Raw genomic sequence first — 24,119 nt, 5'->3', positions numbered from 1 at the left:
AAAGCATATTCTTGTTGATATGCAAAACAGTTAGGAAAAACATCAATATTACATACAAGCAGGGTTTTTTTGAAGACTGGAACTTGACCTTTGAAATATGGGTAGATTCTTTAGCATGTTTGAACTAGACTGTGAGTTCCTTCAGAAGAGATAATTATGATTATACCATGCAACATTGTTTTTCTAACATCTAGTATAAAATAAAGCACACCGTCTGTGATTAATAAACATTTGTAGAAACAGTGAAAAGGCATTCTTGATACAGGGAAACCATAGTTAAGATCTGTCACAAAACAATAAGGCAGTGATGTTTATTAAGGAGGAGATGCAGGTTGAAGAGTTGGGAAAAATAATGTAAGATATGGGGAAGCAATCTCTTGGGTAGTAATAAAAGGCAAGAGATGAAGAGGATGCTCAAAATGGTCTGAATATCAGAAGACAAAGTTAAATTGATAGAAACATGTTTGCGAATAATCTTAGATTTAATTCAATTCAAAATATTGTGATTATAGCAAAGAGAAGCTTATGATATTTAAAATAAAATAATCTTTATAGCAAAGAGAAGTTTGTGATATTTAAAAGAAAATGATGGTTTGTTATAGCAAGTGCTTCTGTATTAGTACTAATTAACCATTGATAGCTTTCATGCCACAAGCACAAACTCATAATAATTCCCTATTCACTAACCCATGCAAAAGCTATTATTTATTCATTAGTGCATTAGTTTAATATTGTACCTTTAATTACCAAATTCTGAGATACAAATTATCCCAAGATTTGTGTTTCAATTTGGCTTTCAAACTATACAGTGTATGTTTGTTTATCAGCTATCAATGAATATATAGTAGAAGATTGATTACTTTTAAATTTTATGCTCATAAAAAAGTAAATGTGGGAAGATCAACACACTCCTCAAATTTTCCTGCTAGCAAAAAATACATTTCCAGTCAATGTTTGGGTGACAGCACATCTAAGAAAATGCAAGAAAAAAGATATTTGTTTCGTATCTGAGATATCTGGCTCAGATCTTTTTGAAAGGCAGAAAACGTGTAAAATCTAAAAATTCCTAGAAATGTGCTAAATGCTGTGATCGAACCTGTCATAACTATATTTCTGTTTAAAGATATGGCCTGAAAAGAACATTAAGAAAGCTCTTGGGTTGGTAAATCAAAATGTTTCACTTTTCTCAGTGGCCACACAAACTTTTGCAGCATAAATCCGAAGTAGAGTGTTGTATGTATGGGGCAGAGATATGGATGTTGAAATTCTCTGATTTTTTTTGTTTAATTTCTTCCCCGGGGAAATTTGCTTTATTATATGGTAAAGATAAATTCTAAGTACCTCCCCAAGCTCATTTAATAATAAAAATTGATCATTGTATTCATGAATAACTACAAAATGTGCAGGGTCCAATACAATAAACAATGCAGTGCCCTTTTTCAAAAATTATTAAGAATTTCAAGATGGCATCAATCTAAGCGCAGAGGCCTTCTAAGCGTGGACCTTGTACACTGCACAGGTCACATGTTGTGTTTTCATATGAACAGGATCTTACTGAATATGTAGTTTTATCCTCTCAAATTAAAATGAGGACGCATGGGCCAGGAGAGGATAAATAGCTCACGCTGTCACAGAAGATGGGGGGATAGAAATGCATTTGGTGTTGTTTTTCCATAAAATGTATGTGAAGACATCCCCAAAACCAAATATTCATCATAAAGAGAGAGAATAGAAAAATAACCCAAAGCATTTTCAAAGATTGTTGATACTGTGTAAAATAACATGATCTGACAGAATTATTCATTATTCCCCTGGATTTGATACTCATAGCCACTCATCTTTGCATTACTACGTCCAGTAACTTAGTTTCGGTGTGCCTCACGCTACTTAGTTAATGCAATTATTATTTATATTACTTTTGGAAATTACTCAACCTCCCTCTAAGTCTCAGTTTCCTCACCCGTAAAGCACAAATAATAACAGAACATTTTATAAGGTTTGCAGTAGTATTAAGTGAAAAAATACATGTTAAGTGCTTAGCATTGGTAGCTGTTATACATCGAAAATTGTATGTTAGTGATTATCATAATTTGTATTGTTGATTCTTAATTTCACACATCACAGATGATGAAGGGGAGGGGCTGTGCATACCAATAGGTTAGTCCATACATCATATGCTTTACAGCTTATCAACTGTGTGATTTTTGTATTTTTCAGATGTTAAGATGTTTCAAATAGATAGATAAATAGAAGAGAGAGAGAGAGAACTAATCACCTTTTGTCATTTGAGATTTTTTCAAGTAAAAATATTTTAAAAAAGAATAAAGTAGGAAAAACAAAAAAATAGGAAAAAAAGAAAAAAATCTGAAAAGTCAAGTATTTTAGCTTCCATCTGAGAAGCTAGGGAAAAAAAGCTAATCCTACTTAAGAAGAATAGAAATAATAAAGATCAAAACTTCAATTAAATTTTTAAATACAATTAAAAATCAACAACATCAAAAGGTGGTTCTTGAAATGATAAATTCATAGCAAAATAAGAGAGAAATAAAATGCAGATCTTCAAATAAGGAAAAAAATATGAAATACAACCACAGATCTTATAGACATTAAAAATATAAGACACCCCATACAAAAATTAACTCAAAATGGATCAAAGACCTAAACTTTGGATCTTTTGAAGAAAAAAATAGATAAATGGGAACTCCTCAAAATTAAACACTTTTATGTATCAGAGAACTTTGTCAAGAAAGTAAAAAGAAAGCCTACACAATGGGAGTCAATATTTGGAAGTGATATATCAGATAAGGGTCTAGTATCCAGAATATATAAAGAGATTGTTCAACTCAACAACAAAAAGACAGACATCCCAGTCACAAAATGGGCAGAAGACATGAACAGACGCTTCTCAGAGGTGGAAATACAAATGGCTAAAAGGCACATGAAAAGATGCTCAACTTTCCTGGCTATTTGGGAAATGCAAATCAAAACCACAATGAGGTATCATCTCACACCCACCAGAATGGTCATTATCAATAAAACAGAAAACGACAAGTGCTGGAGAGGATGTGGAGAAAGAGGCACACTTATCCACTGTTGGTGGGAATGTCAAATGGTATAACCGCTGTGGAAGGCAGTTTGGCTGTTCTTCATGAAGCTAAATACAGAATTGCCATATGACCCGGCAATACTATTGCTAGGTATCTATTCAGAGGACATGAGGACAAGGACACAACCAGACATTTGCACACCAATGTTTATAGAAGCATTATTTACACTTGCCAAGAGATGGAAACAGCCCAAATGTCCATCAACAGGCAAGAGGCTAAACAGGCTGTATATATGCATACTATGTAATATTATGCAGCTGTAAGACAGAAAAAAGTTATGAAGTATGTAACAACATGGATGGACCTTAAGGACATTATGCTGAGTGAGATTAGCCAGGAACAAAAGGACAAGTACTGTATGGTCTAACTGATATGAACTAACATTAATGAATAAACTTAGAGAATTTCAGTTAAGAACAGAGGTAATCAGGAGATAGAAATAGGGTAGATTTTCAGTAAATGGAGCTGATGGGATACAGATTGTGCAACAGGACTGATTGTAAAAATTTAGAAATGGATAGCATAGTACTACCTAACTGTAATACAATAATGTTAGTACACTGAATGAAGCTGAATGTGAGAATGATGGAGGGAGGACGGCTGGGGGCACAAATGAAATCAGAAGGAAAGATAGACAATAAAGACTGAGATGGTATAATCTAGGATAAAGACTGAGATGGTATAATCTAGGAATGCCTAGAGTGTACAATGATAGTGACTAAATGTACAAATTAAAAAATGTTTTTGCATAAGGAAAAAAAAAGGAATGTCAATATTGCAGGGTGTTGAAAATAGATGGTCATTCATATTTTAAAACTTCAGCTTCTGTGTGAGACTAAAGTAAAAAAATGTTTATTTTGTGCAAAATTTATATTTTGACTAGTTCATCTCCTAATACAACTTATATGGACAGTTTAATTGAATACCATAAGTACATGGAACCTTGAGTAGGGCATGAGATTTTGTAGGTTTGTCCAGAGTGATGCCCTGATAAATCCCAGAGTAATTTGAACAGTGAATAAAAAAGTATTTGCAAAGTCACCTTGGGGAATGGTGAGAAAGAGAGAAGATTCAACTTCCCTATTTAGAGAAGGCCTGATATTCTCACAAGCAGTGAGGACAACAAAATCAGTAGACCAAACCCTCAATCTTGGGGTTTGTTCATTGAAACTTATCCGTGCAAAGGATAGGCTAAACCTACTTAAAATTAGGCCTCAAGAGTCCCCCCCAGAGAACCTCTTTTGTTGCTCAGATGTGGCCTGTCTCTCAGCCAACAAGGCAAGCAAACTCACTGCCCTCCCCTCTCTAGATGAGACATGACTCCCAGGGGTGTAAACCTCCCTGGCAACGTGAGACAGAAATGCTAGAATGAGCTGGGACTCAGCATCAAGGGATTGAGAAAACTTTCTCAACCAAAAGGGGGAAGAGAGAAATGAGTCAAAATAAAGTATCATGGCTGAGAGATTTCAAATAGAGTCGAGAGGTTGTCCTGGAGGTTATTCTTACACATTATAGACAACCCCTTTTTAGTTCAAGGTGTGTTAGAGAGGCTGGAGGGAAGTGTCTGAAACTGTGGAGCTGTATTCCAGTAGCCATGTTTCTTGAAGATGATTGTATAATGATAAAGCTTTCACAGAGTGACTGTGTGATTGTGAAAACCTTGTTCTGTTGCTCCTTTTATCTACGGTATGGACAGACGAGTAAAAAATATAGATTAGGAATGAATAAATAATAGGGGGAACAAATGTTAAAAAAATTGGGTAGAGGGAAATAGTAGTGGTGAATGAGAGGGTGGGTATGTGGTATGGTATGTATGAGGTTTTTCTTTTTTCTTTATATTTCTTTTTCTGTGAGTGATGCAAATGTTCTGAGAAATGATCATGGTGATAAATTTACAGCTATGTGATGATATTGTGAGCCACTGAATACACATCAAGTATAGAATGTTCATATGTTAAGAACGTTTGTGTTGTATATTGATTGGTTTTATTAATAAAAATTAAAAAAAAGAATATAAGAAGATATTATCAACAAATTTACACCAAAGATGTGAACAATCTGGATGACACCAACAAATATCTAAAAAAAAATACAACTTCCCAATTCTAACAAGCATAAATAGAAAATTTGAATAGTCTGATACATAGAAAAAGGAATGAACTTACTAATAACTTTTCCAGAAAGAAATCCCCAGGTCCAAATAAATTTACCAGTAATTTTTATTGAGAAATAACACGTTTACATAAAATCATTTAGAGAATATCAAGAGAGGGAATAAGTCTCAATGCTTATACAAGTTTCCTGTGAACAACTGTATTAAAAAATCCTGAATAAATATTGCAACTTCAATTCAGTGGTATGTACAAAGGAATTTGTACTTGGCAAAACTGCCTGTTTTAAATTTTATTTATCTAAGTTTTCCTCAAAATTCTTCCCACCCACATTATGAAGAAGTGAAGTTTATTCTGGAAATGGAAGGGCAGTTTGCTTTACAAAACAATCAGCCTAATTCCCCATGATATCAAGAAAAAATTTGGAAGAAAAAAATCACATTATTTTTTCAATTGATTCAAAAAAACACATTTGACACAATGATATCAAGAAAAAATTTGAAAGAAAAAAATCACATTTTTATTTCAATTGATCAAAAAACACACATTTGACACATTTAACACTCATCCATGATTTTTAAAAACTCAAACTAGTAATAGGGACAAGACAAATGGAGAGTCTTCCAGGGGGCTGGCAAATTTCTACTTCTTGGCCTGTGTGGTAGCTGCAAGAATATTCATCTCGAAATAAATTGCTAAGCTATGCATTTGTTACAGGTGTTTTTCCCATATTGGATTTTTATTGTTCAATAAAATGTTTTAAAAAGATAAGAAGGTAGTAAGATAATCCAACTATCACAAATTACATTAAGTTCTTTTTTTTTCAAACTATGATGAAATAAGTATCTGCTCCTGTGTTTAGAATAGAAAGTTCGTACATATGCGCCATATCCCCTTTAAATTTAATTGAAACAACACTTATGCCATCTTTGTAAAGGGACTAATTATCATTAAATGATTCACTTATAGATTGAGTAGGACAAAAAAGTGTTACATCCTTCAATTTGCATAACTGAGATGCTAACAGGTAAGATTCCAATATAATAAACTTACCAGGTATTTCCAGGTGAGATAGGAACTCTCTTCACTCAAGCATTAAAACAGTGGAATAGAACATTCATATTAAATCTTGGCAAAACTGCCTGTTTTTAATTTTATTTATCTAAGTTTTCCTCAAAATGCTTCCCACCCGTCAGAGAAAGCATGACTCTGGTGACGACAATATTGCTAACTGAAAACTGATATTTTCCAACTAGGATAGCATGGTAACCAAGAGTCAAGTCAATAAAAATATAATTAGTGAAGATGGACACTTTTCAAAACGCTTTAATGTAAGAGGAACCTGGAAAACAAGTACCAATCAAATCATGCCAAGGTTACATTATTTTTCAAATAAAGAAATGTGTTTCTAAAGAACAGTTTTTGAAACTTCAGCTCCTATTCATGTGAACTAAATTTTGATGTTATAACTGATTTGAGTCATCACAATGCAATATCATGTTATCTTTAACATTGTCACTTGGCCCTGAAATTTTTTGATTGAAGAATTTGCAATTATTCAAAGAGAAGGAAGGAAGGAGAGAGGGAGTGAAGGATTGGGTAGCATATCTGGGAGTGGGAGTGGGGTAGTATGATTGTGGTTATTTGTAGGTTCTCTGTATAACCATGAGGGGGGTGTATATGCATGTGATATACATGAAGCATGTCTCTGTGTAGTATTGTGTGCATCTGTGTGCTGTGTGTGCATTGTACAGTATGTGTGCGTTGTGGTGTGTGTGGTGTCTGCATCACATTATATTGTGGTATGTGTGGTGGGTTTGCAGTGTGACCTCTGTGTGTGCAGCATATGTTATGTAGGTGTGAGAGGTGTGCGTCTATATTGCATTGTGTAAGTGTGATATGTATAATGTGTATGTGAGGTATAATGTGTGTGGTTCATGTCTGTGTGTATTATGGGGAATTGTGTGCATTGTGTGGTGTCTGTGTTGCACTGAACTGTGGTATGTGTGTATTTGTGGTGCGTGTGGTGTTTGCCTGTATTGCAGTGTATGTTGTTATATGTGCACTGTGTGGTGTTTGTGCTGTGTTTTTCTGTGTGTCTTGGGGGATTGCAATGTGGTGTGTGTGGTGTCCGTGTGCATTGTATGTGTGCTATATGTGTGTTTGTGTGTGTTGTATATGAATGTGGGTGTGTGGTTCGAGGAGTTGAACAGCACCAGTGTTGTACTATCACGATAGCCCACTTCAACGAGAGAGCGCCTACAAGCCCCCATTAAATACAGAAGTCTTATGACTCAAAGTGCTCAGGAAATAACGAGTCCAAAGGTCAGGAGATCTGGTTATTTGGAACAATCAATGAATAAACAGCACCTGCTTGATTTAAATGTGAGATTTATCAGCGATAATCAACATGACTCAAGTGAAAGAATGAGCACCACAATCTGAGTGAGCCGTGTGAATGAATTTTCTTGATAATAAAGAGCTGAAAACATGCAATAAATAATATTCCCAGCTACCAAATAGCACCTAAGTGCAGACCGTCTTTTACACAGAGAAGCAAGGTACTCAGAAAAATCATCAGATTATTAAACATCACACTGGAAACTGGAAATGTAATAGCTCAAGGCTCATTTCCAGGCTCCACCTACCGTGATTAAAGCCTAATCCCTGGGAATGAGGCTGCAGCGTCAGTAGGCTCTACCGGCTCCCCAGGTGAGTTAAATGAGCTGCCAGGGTTGAAAATGACTGCTTCAAGCCGTGACAGCACTCACACCTTAACTGCAATGGGCTTCCAGTTAACCTACCCCACTCCTGCACAGCCTTGAAGGAAAGGGCCGGCATGGCCTGGAGAGAACGTGGAGGCCAGTGGGTAGAGTCCTGCCTGGAAAAGGGTCAGTCAGGGTAAGGGGACCCTCTCCCCACGCCCCACTCCTTGCCTAGCAGTCTGCCAACACCACCTACCTTGGGGCAGGAAACAAAAAAAGATTCTTTTCCACTTTTTTAACGAGATTTTTTACAATCTTTACAAGATTCAGTGTGGTGCCAGTTGCATAACCCAAAGAGCCGTTCTCTTAAAGTTCAGAGTCAAAATGGATCTGGCATCATAGGAAATTCAGGATAAATTTAGTCAAAATCTCAGCTCGCTTAGCAGAGGCAAAGCTCCTTCTCGGCTGTCTTTCACGTGCTGTTCCTCACGACACACAAAATCCCCAGGCTAGAGACTAACACCCAAAGACCCGACTGCAGCCAAAATCAAGGCGAGGTAGCAGCTGGGCCATTTCCACCACCCCCAGAAAGGGGTTGCACCGCCACAGCACCGCCTTCCGTTTCCTCTGCCTGTAGACCGGGCTTGCCAGCCATGCGTGGGGCACTCCTGCGGGGTGTGTGCTCCCCCAAGGGCATGCCCAGACAGAACCAGAGAGGCCACTGTCAGGTTTGTAGACAGGATTGTCCTTCCAGGCAGGCAGACCAACACAACTCGATTCCATTGAAAATCACATAGACTATTCATGGCAGCATCTGGGTTTGGAGTCAGATCTCTAGGGTTACAAAGACCATGGTTTGCTTATAGGCTTTCATCAGAACCTTGAGAAATTTAAGTCTCAACAAAATAGTGCTTTAACTGATTCACTCATTCCATTTTTCAACCAGCTTTCACTGAGTACCCTGTAGGTATGGGGAACTAAACTGTCAGGGCTTCTGGGAGATAATAAAACCTTCTTCCCTGCTCAATTAGTTTGGAAGTAATTGAGAAAGAGGGGTGGGGCTGAGAAAAATGAAAATTACCCATAGAATTTCTGGTGATAGGTGGAGGGGAACGATGGTGCAGGTGAGAGAGCCAAAGGATGTTCTCTTAAATTTTCACATTCTCTTAAGTTGAACGTTCCCCAAATCTGTGAGCCTACCCTCTGGAGGAGGAATCTGCCTTCAGATCAAGGAAGAGTGAGCAGATAAGTGGGTACCATTTCTACAGATCCCAAAGACAGAGAAAGTGAGTAGCCAAGAATTGCAGTACTTTTGCAAAGTTCAATGAAGTCTTCCTCTTAACCTGGAAAGGAGGAGGCGTGAAGGGCAGAGAAACCAGAGAATACTAACAAAAATGTATCCTGGAAAAACAGAGGGAAGAATGAATATTCCCAACATATAATATGTGATAAGTGCTAAGGAAAAGACTAAATCTGGTCCAAAGACTTGACCACACCCCCTCCTTCTCAGCCTCCTACTCTGGAGTATTTGTAAGTCGTGACTGTGTCCTCCCCCTAAGCCTGTTGGTAAGCCTCCTTCTCTCTGAGCACCAGCTGCAGTCTTTCGGCTGTCTGGTTTTCCTCCTCCCACAGTCAGCCCCCTCGCCCTCTCCAATCCCCGCTTCCTCCTTACCCAGTTTCAACACCATGTCCCATTATCTTCACTCCATGGAGACTCTCTCACATTATCAAAGTTACAAAACCCCGAGCAGAGCTAACTACAACTCAGCCCATTCTATAACTACTGTCATGTAGCTGAATGTGGTGAGGAAAATGCACAGCCTGCCAAATGGTCTCACTGTAGATTCATGATATTAACACCCAGTGGACCTATAGAGCAGCCCTGAAATCCTACTGCAGGTTGTCAGTCTGGACACCAAGATGCCCCGCGTCTCTCATGCCTGGCATGCCCTCTCCCCCCAACACTATTTTTCTCCAAGGCACTTATTGCCATCTACTTGCTTGTTTATTTTTCCTCCCCACTAGGATGCAAACTCCCTGAGGGTAGGGATTTGTGTTCTGTTCCCCCTGTAGCATCAGCACTGAAAGCTAAGCTTACACTGTAGTAAGCTCAGGATAAATGACTTCCTCCTTTGCTCTCCTCAGAGCTGGGACACTTCCCTCTGATCCTCACTCTTAGTTGATTATCTTGCTTCCTATTTCAAAAAGCACCAATGACCAGATGCCCATTGTCCTCACTCCTTTCCACCTTACTATAAGTAATGTTTTCGTTTCCAAGATGCTAAAACAAGTATCATGCAATGGGTTGCCTTAACAACAGAAATGTATTGGCTCATGGTGTCAGAAGCTAGAAGGCTTGATCATTCCTAGAATCAGTATCTTTTGGCTGGCTGGCAATCTCTGGGGTTCTGGGTTTTCTGAACCATGGTACTGCATGTGCCGGTGTCTTCTTTCTTTTCCAGGTTCCACATGTCTTCCAGCTTCTGTGGCTTCTCTCTCTACGGCCTTCTCTATAACTGTATCATCAGTTATGAAAACTGAATATACAAGAGATATATTCAGATGCACAGATGAAAACACTCAGCTAGAATCACACTTCTCATGAGTGCCAGAGGTGGAACTAGAACTTGGGTCTAGACTCCTGGTCAAGTATTCCTTATACTATCAATAATCATAATTAAAAAGCTATTATTTGGAATTTCTATCATATCAAATCTTTGTTAGAATTATTACCAAAACAAGTAAAACAATGTGGAAATTCCTATTTCTAATCATCCCCCCTCATTTCTGTTCTGTTTAAACTTTTGAAGGACAAAGGGTTGACATCAAGGAAATGGACAACATACAGTGGATAATAGCAAAATCTGAAAACAGCCCTTTCATTTAATTCTGTAAGAGGTTGATTTCAACACTAATTCTTGGATATTTGCCACCTACCTTTCAGACTTGAAAATGAGACTGTGGTAACAAGGTTAAAATTTCAGAACGTAGAATTGATTCAATGATACAATGTGGCTTCATCTGACCACTTTTACCTTGCAACTATTGCAACCATGAAATCAGTTCTCTCAAAGGAGGTTTTCCTTTCAATCATACATAGTAATTTCAATCAGGGAAAATATTAGGCAGTTTCCTATTTATTCTTTAAAGTAAACATATCTTAGATAGAAAAAAATAAGGTATGTTTTAGTTTGCTAAAGCTGCCAGAATGCAACACACCAGAGATGGATCAGCTTTTAATAAGGGGATTTGTTTAGTTAAAAATGTATAGTTCTTCAGAGGAAAGGCAGCTAGCTTCCATCTGAGTTTTTCTGTCACATGAGAAGGCACACAGTGATGTCAGTTGGCCTTCTCTCTTGGCTTTCGGGTTCAACAGCTGTCCCCAGGGCAATTCGTTTCCGCATCTCCAAAAATCTGACCTAAACCTGCAAGTGCTGAGATGAGGTATGCTGAGCTGCTGAGATCTCTTCTGACCTCTCTCTTTTGAGCCTCCAGCTAATTAAATTAAACCTCACTCATTGTGGAAGGCATTCCAGTTAGCCAACTGCAGATGTAATCAACCATAGATGAATTTCACATGCTAATGATTTAAGCCTACAGTTACAGAACAGTGGGGCATCAAAATCTGACCAAGTTGAAACCTGAACTTAACTACCATAAGGTAGTAAAATGAAAGTTCTAGGGGAATTTTTATTTCACTGACAAATTTTCCAAGTATCAGCTTATAATGCATCAGGAGTTCTACAGTATATCCTGTGTAGTGTATTGAAGGCATGCAACTTTACAGGATCTGAGGTGGCTAAGCTAAAAGAAGGAAATGCAAAAAAAAAAAAAAAAAAAAAGACAGTTTTTAAAAGAGACAGAAAAAATCAAATTGCAAGGAGTAAATCAAAATAAAAATTTTTAAAGTAAATGCATATTTGTTTTTATTAATAGATTACAATCACATTAATTATAAGGAAGAAAAAGGATATCAGAATGGAAGTTAGATAGATGTGTGCATGCTATGGCCAAGAATAAACAATGTTCCTACTTATGATTAATGAGAACATTATCAATATAACAGGGAATTGTTATTATTTTAAAATATGTAGAATTTACATAATCTGTGCTTTATAAATAACTGCATATAGTGTTGCAAGTTGAAAATAATTCAAAAGAATAATTAATACCAAATATACGCCTGCGTATAACTATTTAGAAAAGACTGCATTCTGTAAATTCTGTCAGCTGTATTAAAAAAGATACAAATCTAACCCAAGATGCATGATATATAAAAAGGGGCATTTTAAGATTTTCTTACTGCATTAAATGCACAGTTTGATCCATGACATTTCCTTTTAATTTTCATTTATACAGAAGCATGCAAATAGTCTCAGGATCTGCTTAGAGTTTTCCACAAATCTGTGAAGGCTGCACATCCTATTTCAGGAATTAAGCAGGTGTGTTCAGATAGCTGCTTCCTCCTCTGCATCAGCTCGGCTTGCCTTCATTTCTGCACATGTTCAGCCAAACTGTGCCCATTCATCATTGCAGGGAATAGCAATCTGCTCTCCCACATCATCTATAACAACCTGCCCTTCAGGCTCACCCACAGCAATCTCTCTTTCAGAATGGGTCTATCTTACATGATTAAGAGCAGGATTCCCTCCATGGAAAGGCTGGCAGTTGGCACCTCCATGTCATTATAGAGATTCCACAAACCCAGTCTCCCCAGTCACCCACACAGGCAAATAGGGCTGGCAAATAGGACCATGCAACATCATAAACAGAGTCTGGATTTTCTTCAAAGAGCAGAGAGGCTTGTTATTCTTAGTTGTCCAAAGTGTTACCATCCTGTCAAATGATGAGGTGACAAACAGATGTGAGAAGCCTACTGCTCCAACAGCTGCCTGACAAGAGATGCCAATAATCGATCCTTGAGGGCCCTCAAATATCTCACTGATTCCAGCTCTGTGGCCTTGGCAGTGTCCTGTGAGCACAGAGCCTTCTTCACTCCCAACAGCGAAGTTGGCACCTCCAACGGGGAAGGACATAGATGTCACAGCTACTACTTGTGAGTGTACATGAACCCACTCCCCCCTAGCCTGTGGATGAGAAAGCACATCCAATGTCCATGAACAAACTTTTTCCATCAGTGGAGATGCTAATCTGATTGTGAGCATTTTGTGTTCCAACTGCATATGCATAATATATAGAATGTGTGCGTGTGGCAGCTAACGGTGGAGTTCTCTGCGCTGGATTTCTTTTATGGTTACAGTTATGCAATTTGGCCAGAATATACATTACCAACAACAAATTTGGATGAAATTTTGAATGGAGCAGACATCATAGCTGACTGGCAGTGAAACACAAACTCTGGCATCATCTTTTTGTATTTCTTATTCCATACAAAAGCCACATCCCTCATCAGCCTGGCAAGGGGTATGTCATCCTTACTATAGGAAACTGCAGGTAATTCTGGATACTGACATGACAAATCGAACAACTAACAGCACGATGCTTTGACCCACGTTCATCAAAAAAATGTCGATTTAATGATGATTTAGCTCCTGATTGCATTTCTCTTTTTTTGTCTTCCAAATAGCTTCCACTGTAGTCAAAGAAGATGTTCATCTGCTCAAAAAGAGGCTCTTTGTACAATTCTTGTAGAATGGCCAGAGAAATTTAAAACTTCTTCAGAGTGGAAGATTTATTGCTTTTCTTCTTCAGGGAGCTCATGAGCTCATTTTCTTCATATTTCTTTAAAATTTTCTCTCCTTCAGATTCAATAGGTGGTTTAGAAGTTACTACAGCATCTTCTTCCTTTTCATCAGCTTTGGGTTTGTGAGGATTTCTCAAGGAAGAAAGCCAACTTGTGTCATTTCAGCCCTTCCAAGTTTGATGAGTCCTCATCTAGATCCCATGGCTCCATCCCCAGAGTCTTGACTTCCACCACCCTGGTGTGCTCACAGAGTTGGGGGATGGAGACATAGGAGGAGGAACAGTGGTGGATTCTGGAGTTAGTCCCAAGCTTTGACACAATGTTTCAGATTCTCTCTTTTTTTTAAGATCTCGCTCTTCTTGCACAGTAGTAACTGCTTCCTACTTCTGATCAGTTTCCTTGTATTTTCCTTTCTTCTCCATTCTTTTCTTTTCCTCTCTGATTGGGGCAACTACTGCTCTTTACACTCCAACTCAGCCTTTAATTCACTTTTGTCTGACGTGTTTGTGACAATTTTAAGACAGAAGCCGACAGATGAGACAAGGATCCCAGGCGTCCCAGGAACCCAAGGCAATGTCTCTTTGCCAAAAGCTGGAAGATGAAAGCTAATAACCTCCAGCTGGGTAAGCAACTACCAACATCACCACATAGCTTGACTCACCCCAGGAGACCTGCAAGCCCCAAACCTGCATGTCCATAATGAATCTACTTTTAAGAATAATATGTAAATCACATACATATGTCACAGTACCCAGATTTGATTGGTACTTGTTCTAGTTTGCTAGCTGCTGGAATGCAACACACCACAGATGGGTTGGCTTTTAATAAAAGGGGATTTATTTCATTAAAACATATAGTTCTTTAGTCATTAAAACATATAGTTCTTTAGAGGAAAGGCAGCTAACTTTCAACTGAGGTTCTTTCTTATGTGGGAAGGTACAGGGTGATCTCTGCTGGCCTTCTCTCCTGGCCTCTGGGTTCCAACAACTTTCCCCAGGGTGATTCCTTTCTGCATCTCCAAAGGCCTGGGCTGAGCCGCAAGTTCTGAGATGAGGTATGCTGAGCTGCTTGGCTATACTACATTGAGCGCTCTCATTTAAGCATCCAGCCAATTAAATCAAAGATCATTCATTGCAGCAGGCATGCCTCCTAGCCAACTGCAGATCTAATCAGCAACAGATGAGCTTCATGTACCATTGGCTCAGGTCCACAGCAACAGAACGCGGCCCCTCCACCTGGCCAAGTTGACACCTGAACCTAACTACCACAGCACTCATCCTGGCACCTGATTCCTTACCAACACATTGTCCTCCTAAGGCAAATTGTTTATGGTGTGAGAACTATGGGCATGTTCATGGTGAAGGGTAGCATAATGAGCTGGAAAACCAACGTTATCTTTCATTGCTGTGGACACCAATTGTCTCCGCCATACACTCCATCCCCCCTTCCTCCATCAACTGAACCCCAGTTTGCTTACACCATCAGACAGGGGTACCTCGATGCCAGAGTAGGTGGGGTCTTCCCTGGAAAGACCAGGTGACCAGTTCTGGCCAAGGGGATATAAGACAAGTCTGCCAGAGGAGAAGTCTGAAATAATTTTTCTCTCTCTCGTAAAAGAATGACAAACTGGCCCTTGCTAGGTAATTGTTTGCACCTTATAAGTTTATGTAAATCCTTTTAAAATAATGTACATTTTCATTCAGAGAATTTAACATGCAAAAAAGCTCAAGAGCTCAGTGCCTCTGTCCCCCATGAGTGCAACCACTCCTGTGGCTGCGACAGGACGCCCCTCCTCTGGGCAGCCTCGGGAGGTGCACGTGGGACCCTCGGCTGCAGCTATCATAACTTGTCAATTATAACGACCTTTCCTAGTAGGCTGGGAGCACTTCAGGGTGAAAACTGTTCTTCATCCACAGCAGGAAGTTAAGAAGTGCCACACTGAACTGAACTCACATCTAGGGACCACCAACCATGTTCAATCTCATTGCACTTTCCAAAGTGAACACGGAATATGACTTTTGTCCCTGATTGTACAACTGTGAATGTCTGGCTCATCACTCTGAATCAGGGCTCCTTGCTGATGTTTTGGGCTGACGAGTCCTGATTGAGCAAGTGTCTATTCTGATTCAAAGGTACCAATGCCCTTTGACTGTCAGATATTTTTTCTGATCATCCAGGAAGAAAAGAATAGAAAAATAGGCAAGGAATCTGAATAAGCAACCCACAGAAAGAGAAAGATAACACAAGAAGACGGTCCACCTCACTAACTAATACTCAAAGAAATGAAAATCAAACCAAAGCAAGATACCACACTTTAAACATCAATGGAGCAAAAATGTTTAAGTTGGATCCTAGTAAGTCTGGTGAGGAGGTAGGAAACGGCTGACTTCAAATGCGGTTTGTAGAGTGTGAATGGGTCCAGCCCCTCCAAGGACTGGTCCAACCTCTACACTCTAAGCCCAAACCCACATACCCTTTAAATGCCACACCCTCATCCATCTCAACTGGTTCTCACAATGGAGAGGGGTGATTTGCCCCCAGGGAACATTTGGCAATATCTGGAGACCACTTTTTATTGTCATAACTGGGGGGTGCTACCAACATCTAGTGGGAGGTGGCCAGGGATGCTGCTAAAACTTCTACAGTGCACAGGGCAGACCCTCTGTGCTGGTTTGAGGCTGTTGTGTACCCCCAGAAAACCATGTTCTTTAATTTTCATTCAATATTGGTGGGTGGGATCATTTTTATTAAATTGTTTCTATGGGAATGTAACCCACTCAATTGTGGGTGGGACTTTTTGATTAGGTGGTTTCCATGGAGATGGGTCTCCACCCATTTAAGGTGGGGTTGCCTACCAGTGTCCTTTAAGAGGGAACCACTTTGGGAAAACTTCAGAGGTCACACAGAGAGAGACGTTTGAAGATGCATTCCAGCAGCTTTGAAAACCAAAACTCCAAAACCAAAAAATTATATGGCCCAAGATGTCAGTGACATTGAGGTTGAGAAACTCAGACCTGAAGAACTCCTCCCACTTGCTACAGCTAAGGATGATGGTGGAGTGAGATGCTTCATGGTTCCACTCCCACACAGCAAAATAAAAAAACTAGGAAAATTTTGGCAGAGCCAACTTCCTCAGAGCTTCGGAAAGCAGTTAAACGGTGCAGTAGCTGGGAGAGTGCTGAATCAAGAAAAAACAATTTATATATGTGTTCTAGTTTGCTAGCTGTTGGAATGCAATATACCAGAACTAGAATGGCTTTTAAAAAGGGGAATTTACTAAGTTGCAAGTTTATAGTTCTAAACCTATGAGAATGTCCAAATTAAAGCAGGTCTATAAAAATACCCAAATTAAGACACAAACAAGAGGTTACCTTCATTTAAGAAAGACTGATGAAGTTCAGAGTTTCTCTCTCAACTGAAAAGGAACATGGTAAACATAGCAACATCTGCTAGCTTCCTCTCCAGTCCTCTTGCTTCATGAATCTCTCCCAGGAGCATTCTCCTTCTTCATCTCCAAAGGTCACTGGCTGGTGGACTCTGTGGATCTTGTTCTCTCAGATCTTGTCATTCTGAAGCTTTCTCCAAAATGTTTCCACTTTTAAAGGATTCCAGTAAACTAATCAAGACATACCTGTAATGGGTGGAGTCACATCTCCATGGGAACAATAAAAAAGCTCCCAGCCAGTAATATTGTATGAGGATTAAAGGGCATGGCTTCTCTGGGGTCCACCACAAAATTCAAACCAGCACAATATGTTACTGGAATAAAATTGTTTTAAAGCCATAAAAACGTTACAACACAAAGAGCGACCTCTAATGTAAACAGTGGGCAATAGTTAATAGTATAATTGTAACAATATCATTTCATCAATTGTAACAAAAGTACCACACTAATGCAAACTATTTATAATGGAAAAAACTATGTGGGGGGTGGGGGCAGTATATGGTAACTGGTACTTTCTGCATGATTTTTCTGCAAACTTACAACTGTTCTAATAAAAAAAATTAAAAATGGTAGGAAAATTTTGTGGCATCTTCTCTGGTCCTTTTCCCACCTTTTCCCAACTCAAGGCAGCCCCAGCTCATGCTCCCAGTGTAAATCCCTGGTCCTGAGTTCTGAAAGGAGCAAAGTGACCCTTATACATGTATGGGGGCATATATGTCTACGTGCCAGTCCATCAGTTGCAGCTTGATACAGGAAACTGGTTTCTGCCTTGCTGGTACCATAATTTGCTCTAGACTTTAAAGCAGCTGGCAGGGATGCTAAAGCACCATAAAAAAATCAAATCAAGCTGCCTAGAGCAAAGGATTACTGGTTGAGGCATACAGTAGCGCCTGGGACCAGGAGGAAAGACCTTGAATTTTCTGGGTCCATTTGGGACTATTTGTGTATAAGGGAAGTTGATAATGCCATATAAGCATGCCCAGGACCAGAACATGTTCAGAAAAGAACTAAGACACTGTGCTTTCACCGCAGGCTGTTCTTTAGACTCACTAAAGGCTGGCTAAGCACTGAAGAAGACTGCCAGTGCAAAGTCAATCTGCAGAGACTGGGGAATGTGTTCTCCTTCTTTTGGGAAGTAGGGTGTTTTGTTGGGCAAAGTGAAAAACCTCCATCCAAAGAAGAGTCTGGGGAGCTCCAACAGACAGCAGGAATAGCAGGCAGCTCAAGGCTCCTGTTTCCCCTATCTTTAGCTGCCATGTATGAGCCTCTCCCAGGATACCCAACTATCAGCAGTGGCTACTACCCAAGTTGTCATACCAAAATAGCCAGCCAGAGAAACGGGGTGCGCTTCCTGAGTTGTTCATTAGCCCATTCTCTGATCTCAGGATGTCAGTGAGGTGAGAAGGTCTCCCTACATTCCAAGCAGAGGCGCTAATCTGTGGAATGAGGGGCCCCAAGCTCAGTGAGCCCGATTTCCAAGGAGCCAGTGCTGCTTCTATAGAAGTATGGGAAGACAAAGTCGTGGAACTCCCGATGGAGAAAGTCCTCAGCGGGGGTTCTTAGTTTGCTACGGTGACAGAATTGGTCCCAAAGTTGGGAATCAGACTTTAACAGTGTGGATTGTGCACTCAATTTGAATGGATTTGAGTAGAATCAACTTAAGAAGCTAAATAGTTACCTGCAGCCGTCGGAATCCTTGAACCCTCACCTTCTAAGTGGAGCCCCCTTCAAAATCTATTGGACACCCCCATTGTAGGCCAAAGTGTGTCCCCCAAAAAGACGTGCTCACTCCCTAAATCCCAGCCCCATGAATATGACCTTATGGGAAATAGGGTCTTTGAAGAGGTGACTAGTTAAAATGAGGTCATACTGCAATATAATGGGCCTCAAATTTGACTGGTGTCATTATAAAAATAGGAAAATTTAGGCAGACAGGCAGAGAGAAGATAGCAATGTGGAGACGGAGGCAGAGATGGCGTGGTGATGATTCCACAAGCCTGGGGATACCAGGCATTGATGGTGAAGCCAGGAGAGGGGCAGGGGACAAATTACTCCTCATACCCTAGAGAAGGCTCAGCCCTGCAGGCACCTTGATTTTGGACTTCTGGCTTGCAAAACTGGGAGACAAGAAGTTTCTGTTGTTTCCAGCCACTCAGTTTGGAGCACTTTCAACGGCAGCCCCAGGAACTAAGACAACACTCTCCCAATGCACACAATCCCAGAGGAAGGCTTTGAACAGTCTGTAGTGTGACTGACACCCTTCAAGTTTGAAGCAGAAGTTGAGGGCAGATCTGGGGAGTTTGGGCCATGTTGCATCCAACCACAGTCATGTCGAAAGCATTTTCCTGCTAAAAAAAGTTTAAGTTGCAGACCCGCTTCCAAATGGAGATGCAGGGAAAGGAAGCAAATAAGCAGATTCCTACCCTGAGACCTTTTTGTTAACACTGTCAGGTTTTGAAAGGCCAGAGTCACTTCGATGTGTTCTCCTGACTTTTAAGGTTGCTTTCCATCTTGCCTAGATGAGGGTAGGCTTTGGAGATGAGCACAGCACAGCTCTGTCCTCAATGGAAGGAAGCAGATGGTCTAGAGATTCATGACAGATGTTACTCTTATACCCCAAGTCAGACTAAATCATGAGTCTGTGTTATGTTTCAGAGAAATTATTGCAGCTTGTCTGAGTAAGAATAACTTTCGCAAGTGGTACAGATTTGTATCTCCTAATTTTAAAAATGCCTACTGAGCATTTGAAATATTCTTTCACATGAACACTTCAGCAGCACATGGAGAAATTCTTTGGGCTGAATTACTGCCCTCCTCCATGAGCATGTCACTTTCTAAAGGTCCCTCTGAAGTAAGAATTGTTTAATTGGAAGCAGCAGAGATTTCTGTCCACCTCACAGCCTCGGGGTGTTAAAGGTGAAAACTGGTCAGATTGGGCTATGGGGATAAAAGAAAACCTACTTTTGATCCCAGATCTGTTACTGCATGATCGATTTGAACAGTAAAGAGAAGGTTCTCAGTAATTCTGGAAGCGGATATTCTGCCGGCTTCCTGAAGACCTTGTCCTTGCTGCCATCATTCAGCAGAGAGGATGTCCCCTCACCCCCCGCAGCATGTCCCACCATCCTGGAAGCCCACGAGAGTGTCACCACTCAGAAATCAGCGCCAACATTGAACGCCCAAACACGGTAGTGGTACACAACAGCCCACCCACGCCGACTGCCCAGAGGCAAGGAAATGTTCTTCAGGGCCTCCCCGCCTTCTGGGTCTATTTTCAAACAGAAGCTGACAGAGAGGAAAAAGGATAGAATAAGTTTGAGGTCTTGTTTCTCTTTGTCAATGCTCTCTTTAGCCCCTTTGTCAGGCCAATATTTGACCTTTTTCTCATAGAGACATCTACTGTCATGGAGCTTTAGCTAGTATTTAAATAAATGTCCTCCTCAAGGGACTATGCATGTAAAAAAAATAAAACCTTTCATTGTTTTTTACAAGCAGAAGAAAATAATCAATAGTTTTGCAAAAGCAATGCATGCTTAATATAGAAAAGTTAGAAAATGGATTGGTTAAAAAAAAAAATTGTCACTGCTCAGAATCACTTACAGTATGGAATATTTAGTACATGGCCAGTGACAGGTGGTTGTGCACAAATGACCTACTAAGGAAATTGAAAAGTGTATGGGGGAAGCAGGAAAGGGCTATCTCAGGCCAAGTTCCATAGCAGGTAATTTTGGCCTGATCCTGGAGAGGAATCCAGAGTGTAAGCTATACCTCAGGGTTGGAACCACGCAAGGCAAGTGAAATGAACTTTCAAGCTCAGACATCTGGTGGTCACTGATTAAGAGTCATCCCTAAGGGAGATACATTCCCAGGTACTTCTGGCTCCCCACACATGTGGGCTAAGCCGGCTCCAGCTCTCTAAGGGCTGTTTTCCAAAAGGGAGCTACACATACTGGCTGTTAGAATTTAAGGGGCTCCGTGTGGGGGGGGGGGGGGGACAGGTACATGCACAGCATTACCCACTGTACATGTTTTAAAGCCAGAACATATGTCCCTGTCATTCAATATCCTTCCAAAATACCCTTCATGATGGATTGATTTGTGTGCCCAGTCTGGACATGTCCTTGGCCTCAGTCCACATTCTGGTAGGGTGACCCCATTGTAAATAAGATCTCTTCAAGTTGTTACTTCAGTCATGGGCCAGTGGCCCAAGTGAATCCTGATTGGGCTTTAATCTGGGTTCCTTTATAAACAGCATGAAATTCAGACATAGAGAGATCCATGGATAGAACCTGGAAGTCAACAGAACCCAGAAAAGAAAGAAGAAAATGCTACCATGTGCACTTCCATGTGACAGAAACCCAAAGACAAAAGGTTACCAGCAGCCCCAAGATGCCTACAGTTTTCAGGAAGAAAGCACCACCTTGCTGATATGTCAATTTTGGGATTCTCTTAGCCTCAAACCATGAGCCAATATATTCCCGTTGTTTTTAGCCAACCCATTATATGATATTTCTTTTAGCAGCTGGGAAAATAAGACACCATTTTTATGACTAAATGTAATGCAAGTATATATACACCACAATTCACACACCCATTCCTATATGGTTCCAATTTGAGCCTCTCAGCATCAAAGTCACCCTTCATTACCCTGTTTTATGAAACCAGAACTGGACCCTGTAAAATCTTCTCCCTTGCCAACTGGCTAAAAGTTAAACTTCATCAGAAGTTTAACTCAGATTAGTACCTTCAGATTAGAGGGGTACTTCCAGAGAAGATGACAGAGTAGGGAGTGCCAGGAATTAGTCTTTCCATGAAAGTACATATTAAACAGTCAAGGACCATCTGAAACAACTGTTTTGGGAATTTGCTGAAGGACTCCATCTGCTGAGCAGATCAGGAAAGTGCAGCTTTAGGGAGAAGACAGAAACTTTTGGCATCCTTCCTAATCCTCTCCAGAGGGCAGGTAGAAGCCTATCTACATGTCCTTCATGGGTCCCTGGCCCTGATTTTGCTGGGAGATACTGACAGCTAACATTCAGAGTAAATTCATCAAGATGACCAGATGCCGACATAAGCAAAAAATTTATCTTAGCCATACTAAGATAAAACGAGATATGGCCCAGTCAAGGGATCACATTAAAACTTCAGAGGGTGGGCCATGGTGGCTCAGCAGGCAGAGTTCTCACCTGCCATGCCGGAGACCCAGGATCGATTCCTGGTTCCTGCCCACGCAAAACAAAAACAAATTAAAAAAAAAAAAAAAACACTTCAGAAGAGACACAAAATGTGGAACAACTATTCAAAGTTACTCAAACAAATCTCCTAATGAAGGAATTACAGCTAAAGAGATAAAGAATATTAAGAAGACATTGCGTGAGCACAGAGGAGAATTTGAGAGTATAGAAGGAAACATTAAAAAAAAAAAAAAGTATGGGAATGAAAGGCACAAAAGAAGAGATTAAAATGCCATGGAAGTATGCAACAGCCAAATTTGAACTGGAAGAACAAAGAATCAGCAAGCTAGAGGACAGGACAGTTAAATTCTTACACAAGAACACATAGAGAAAAGAATGGGGAAAAAAAATTGAGCAGGGTCTCAGGGATTTGAAAGACAAAACAAAGCACAAAAATTTATGTGCCATGGGTGTTCCAGAAGAAGAAAAGGGAAAGGAGGCAGACAGAATATTACAGTAACTCCTAACAGACCTACTCTTAGAAACATACTAATCAGAATGTCAAAGCCAAAGGTACAGACAGAAGCCTGAAAGCAGAAAGAGAAAAGTGATTAATCAAATACAAGGGAATCTCAATAAGACTAAAAGCTGATTTCTCATCAGAAACCATGGAGGCAAGAAGGCAGTGGTATGATATATTTAAGGTACTGAAAGACGAAAAACTACCAGCCAAGAATTCCTAATCTCAAAGCTGTCCTTCAAAAATGAGGGAAAAGCGTTTGATTCCCAGTTGCTTGCCCATGCAAAGAAAAAAAAGAGGGAGAGTTTTAAATATCCACAGATAAACAGACACTGAGAGAGTTCATCAACATGAGATCTGACCTATTAGAGAAACTAACGGGAGTTCTTCAGACTGAAAGGAAAAGACAGGAAAGTGAGGATTGCAGTAGAGTAAAGAAATGAACCTTATTATCAATAAGGGTTACTAGAAGTATAAAAAGAGAGACAGAAGATATGAAGTATAAAAGTACTACCTTAACAGTAGTTAAGAATGCCAATGGATTAAAGACCCCAATAAAGTGTCTTTAATAAAGACACATTGGCAAAATGGAAAAATAAGTATGACCCAACTATATACCGTTAACTAAAAGATTCACTTTAGACCCAAAGACACAAAGAGTTTGAAAGTGAAAGGTTGGAAAAAGATACTTCATGCAAAAAGTAACCAAAAAAGAGCTGGGTTTATTAGCTATGCTAATATCAGACAACATAGACTTTAAATGCAAATCTTTTAAAACTGACAAAGAAGGACACACTATATTTATAAAAGGGGAAAGTCACCAAGAAGAACCATCTTAAATATGTACGCATCTAACAATGCTGCCCCAAAATATTCAAGGCAAATTCTGGAAAAATGAAGGGAGAAATAGACATCTCTACAATATTAGTTGGAGACTTCAATAAACCATTCTCATCAAAAGATAGACTATCTAGACAGAGGATCAAAAAGGAAACAGAGAACTTAATACAATAAATGAACAAACTCTAACAGACACATATAGACTACTGCACCCAAAACAGCAGGATATGCATTCTTCACAAGCACTCATGGGTCATTCTCCAAGATAGACCACATGCGGGGTCACAAAACAAGTCTAAATAAATTTTTTTAAGATTGAAATTATACAAAACGCTTTCTCTGAACACGATGGAATGAAGCTGGAAATCAATAACAGTTATAGAACTGGAAAAACACATAAATATATGGAAGTTAAACAACACACTCAATCAATGGGCCAAAGAAGAAACTGCAAGAAAAATTAGTAAATATCTCAAACAAATGGAAATGAGAAGACAATATTTCAAAACTTAT

At 39.8% G+C, this 24,119-nt stretch overlaps 1 pseudogene; it reads right to left on the bottom strand.

Annotated features, from left to right (window-relative positions):
- Nucleotides 1–12,298: 12,298 nt before the first annotated feature.
- The window catches only part of LOC143645699 (cytoplasmic dynein 1 intermediate chain 2-like), a 48,350-nt pseudogene continuing 36,529 nt past the window's right edge, over nt 12,299–24,119 (bottom strand).

Source organism: Tamandua tetradactyla, chromosome 9 (assembly GCF_023851605.1).
Source record: "Tamandua tetradactyla isolate mTamTet1 chromosome 9, mTamTet1.pri, whole genome shotgun sequence".
In the NCBI taxonomy this organism is placed as follows: domain Eukaryota; kingdom Metazoa; phylum Chordata; class Mammalia; order Pilosa; family Myrmecophagidae; genus Tamandua; species Tamandua tetradactyla.
This window is presented reverse-complemented; position numbering and strand designations above follow the sequence as displayed.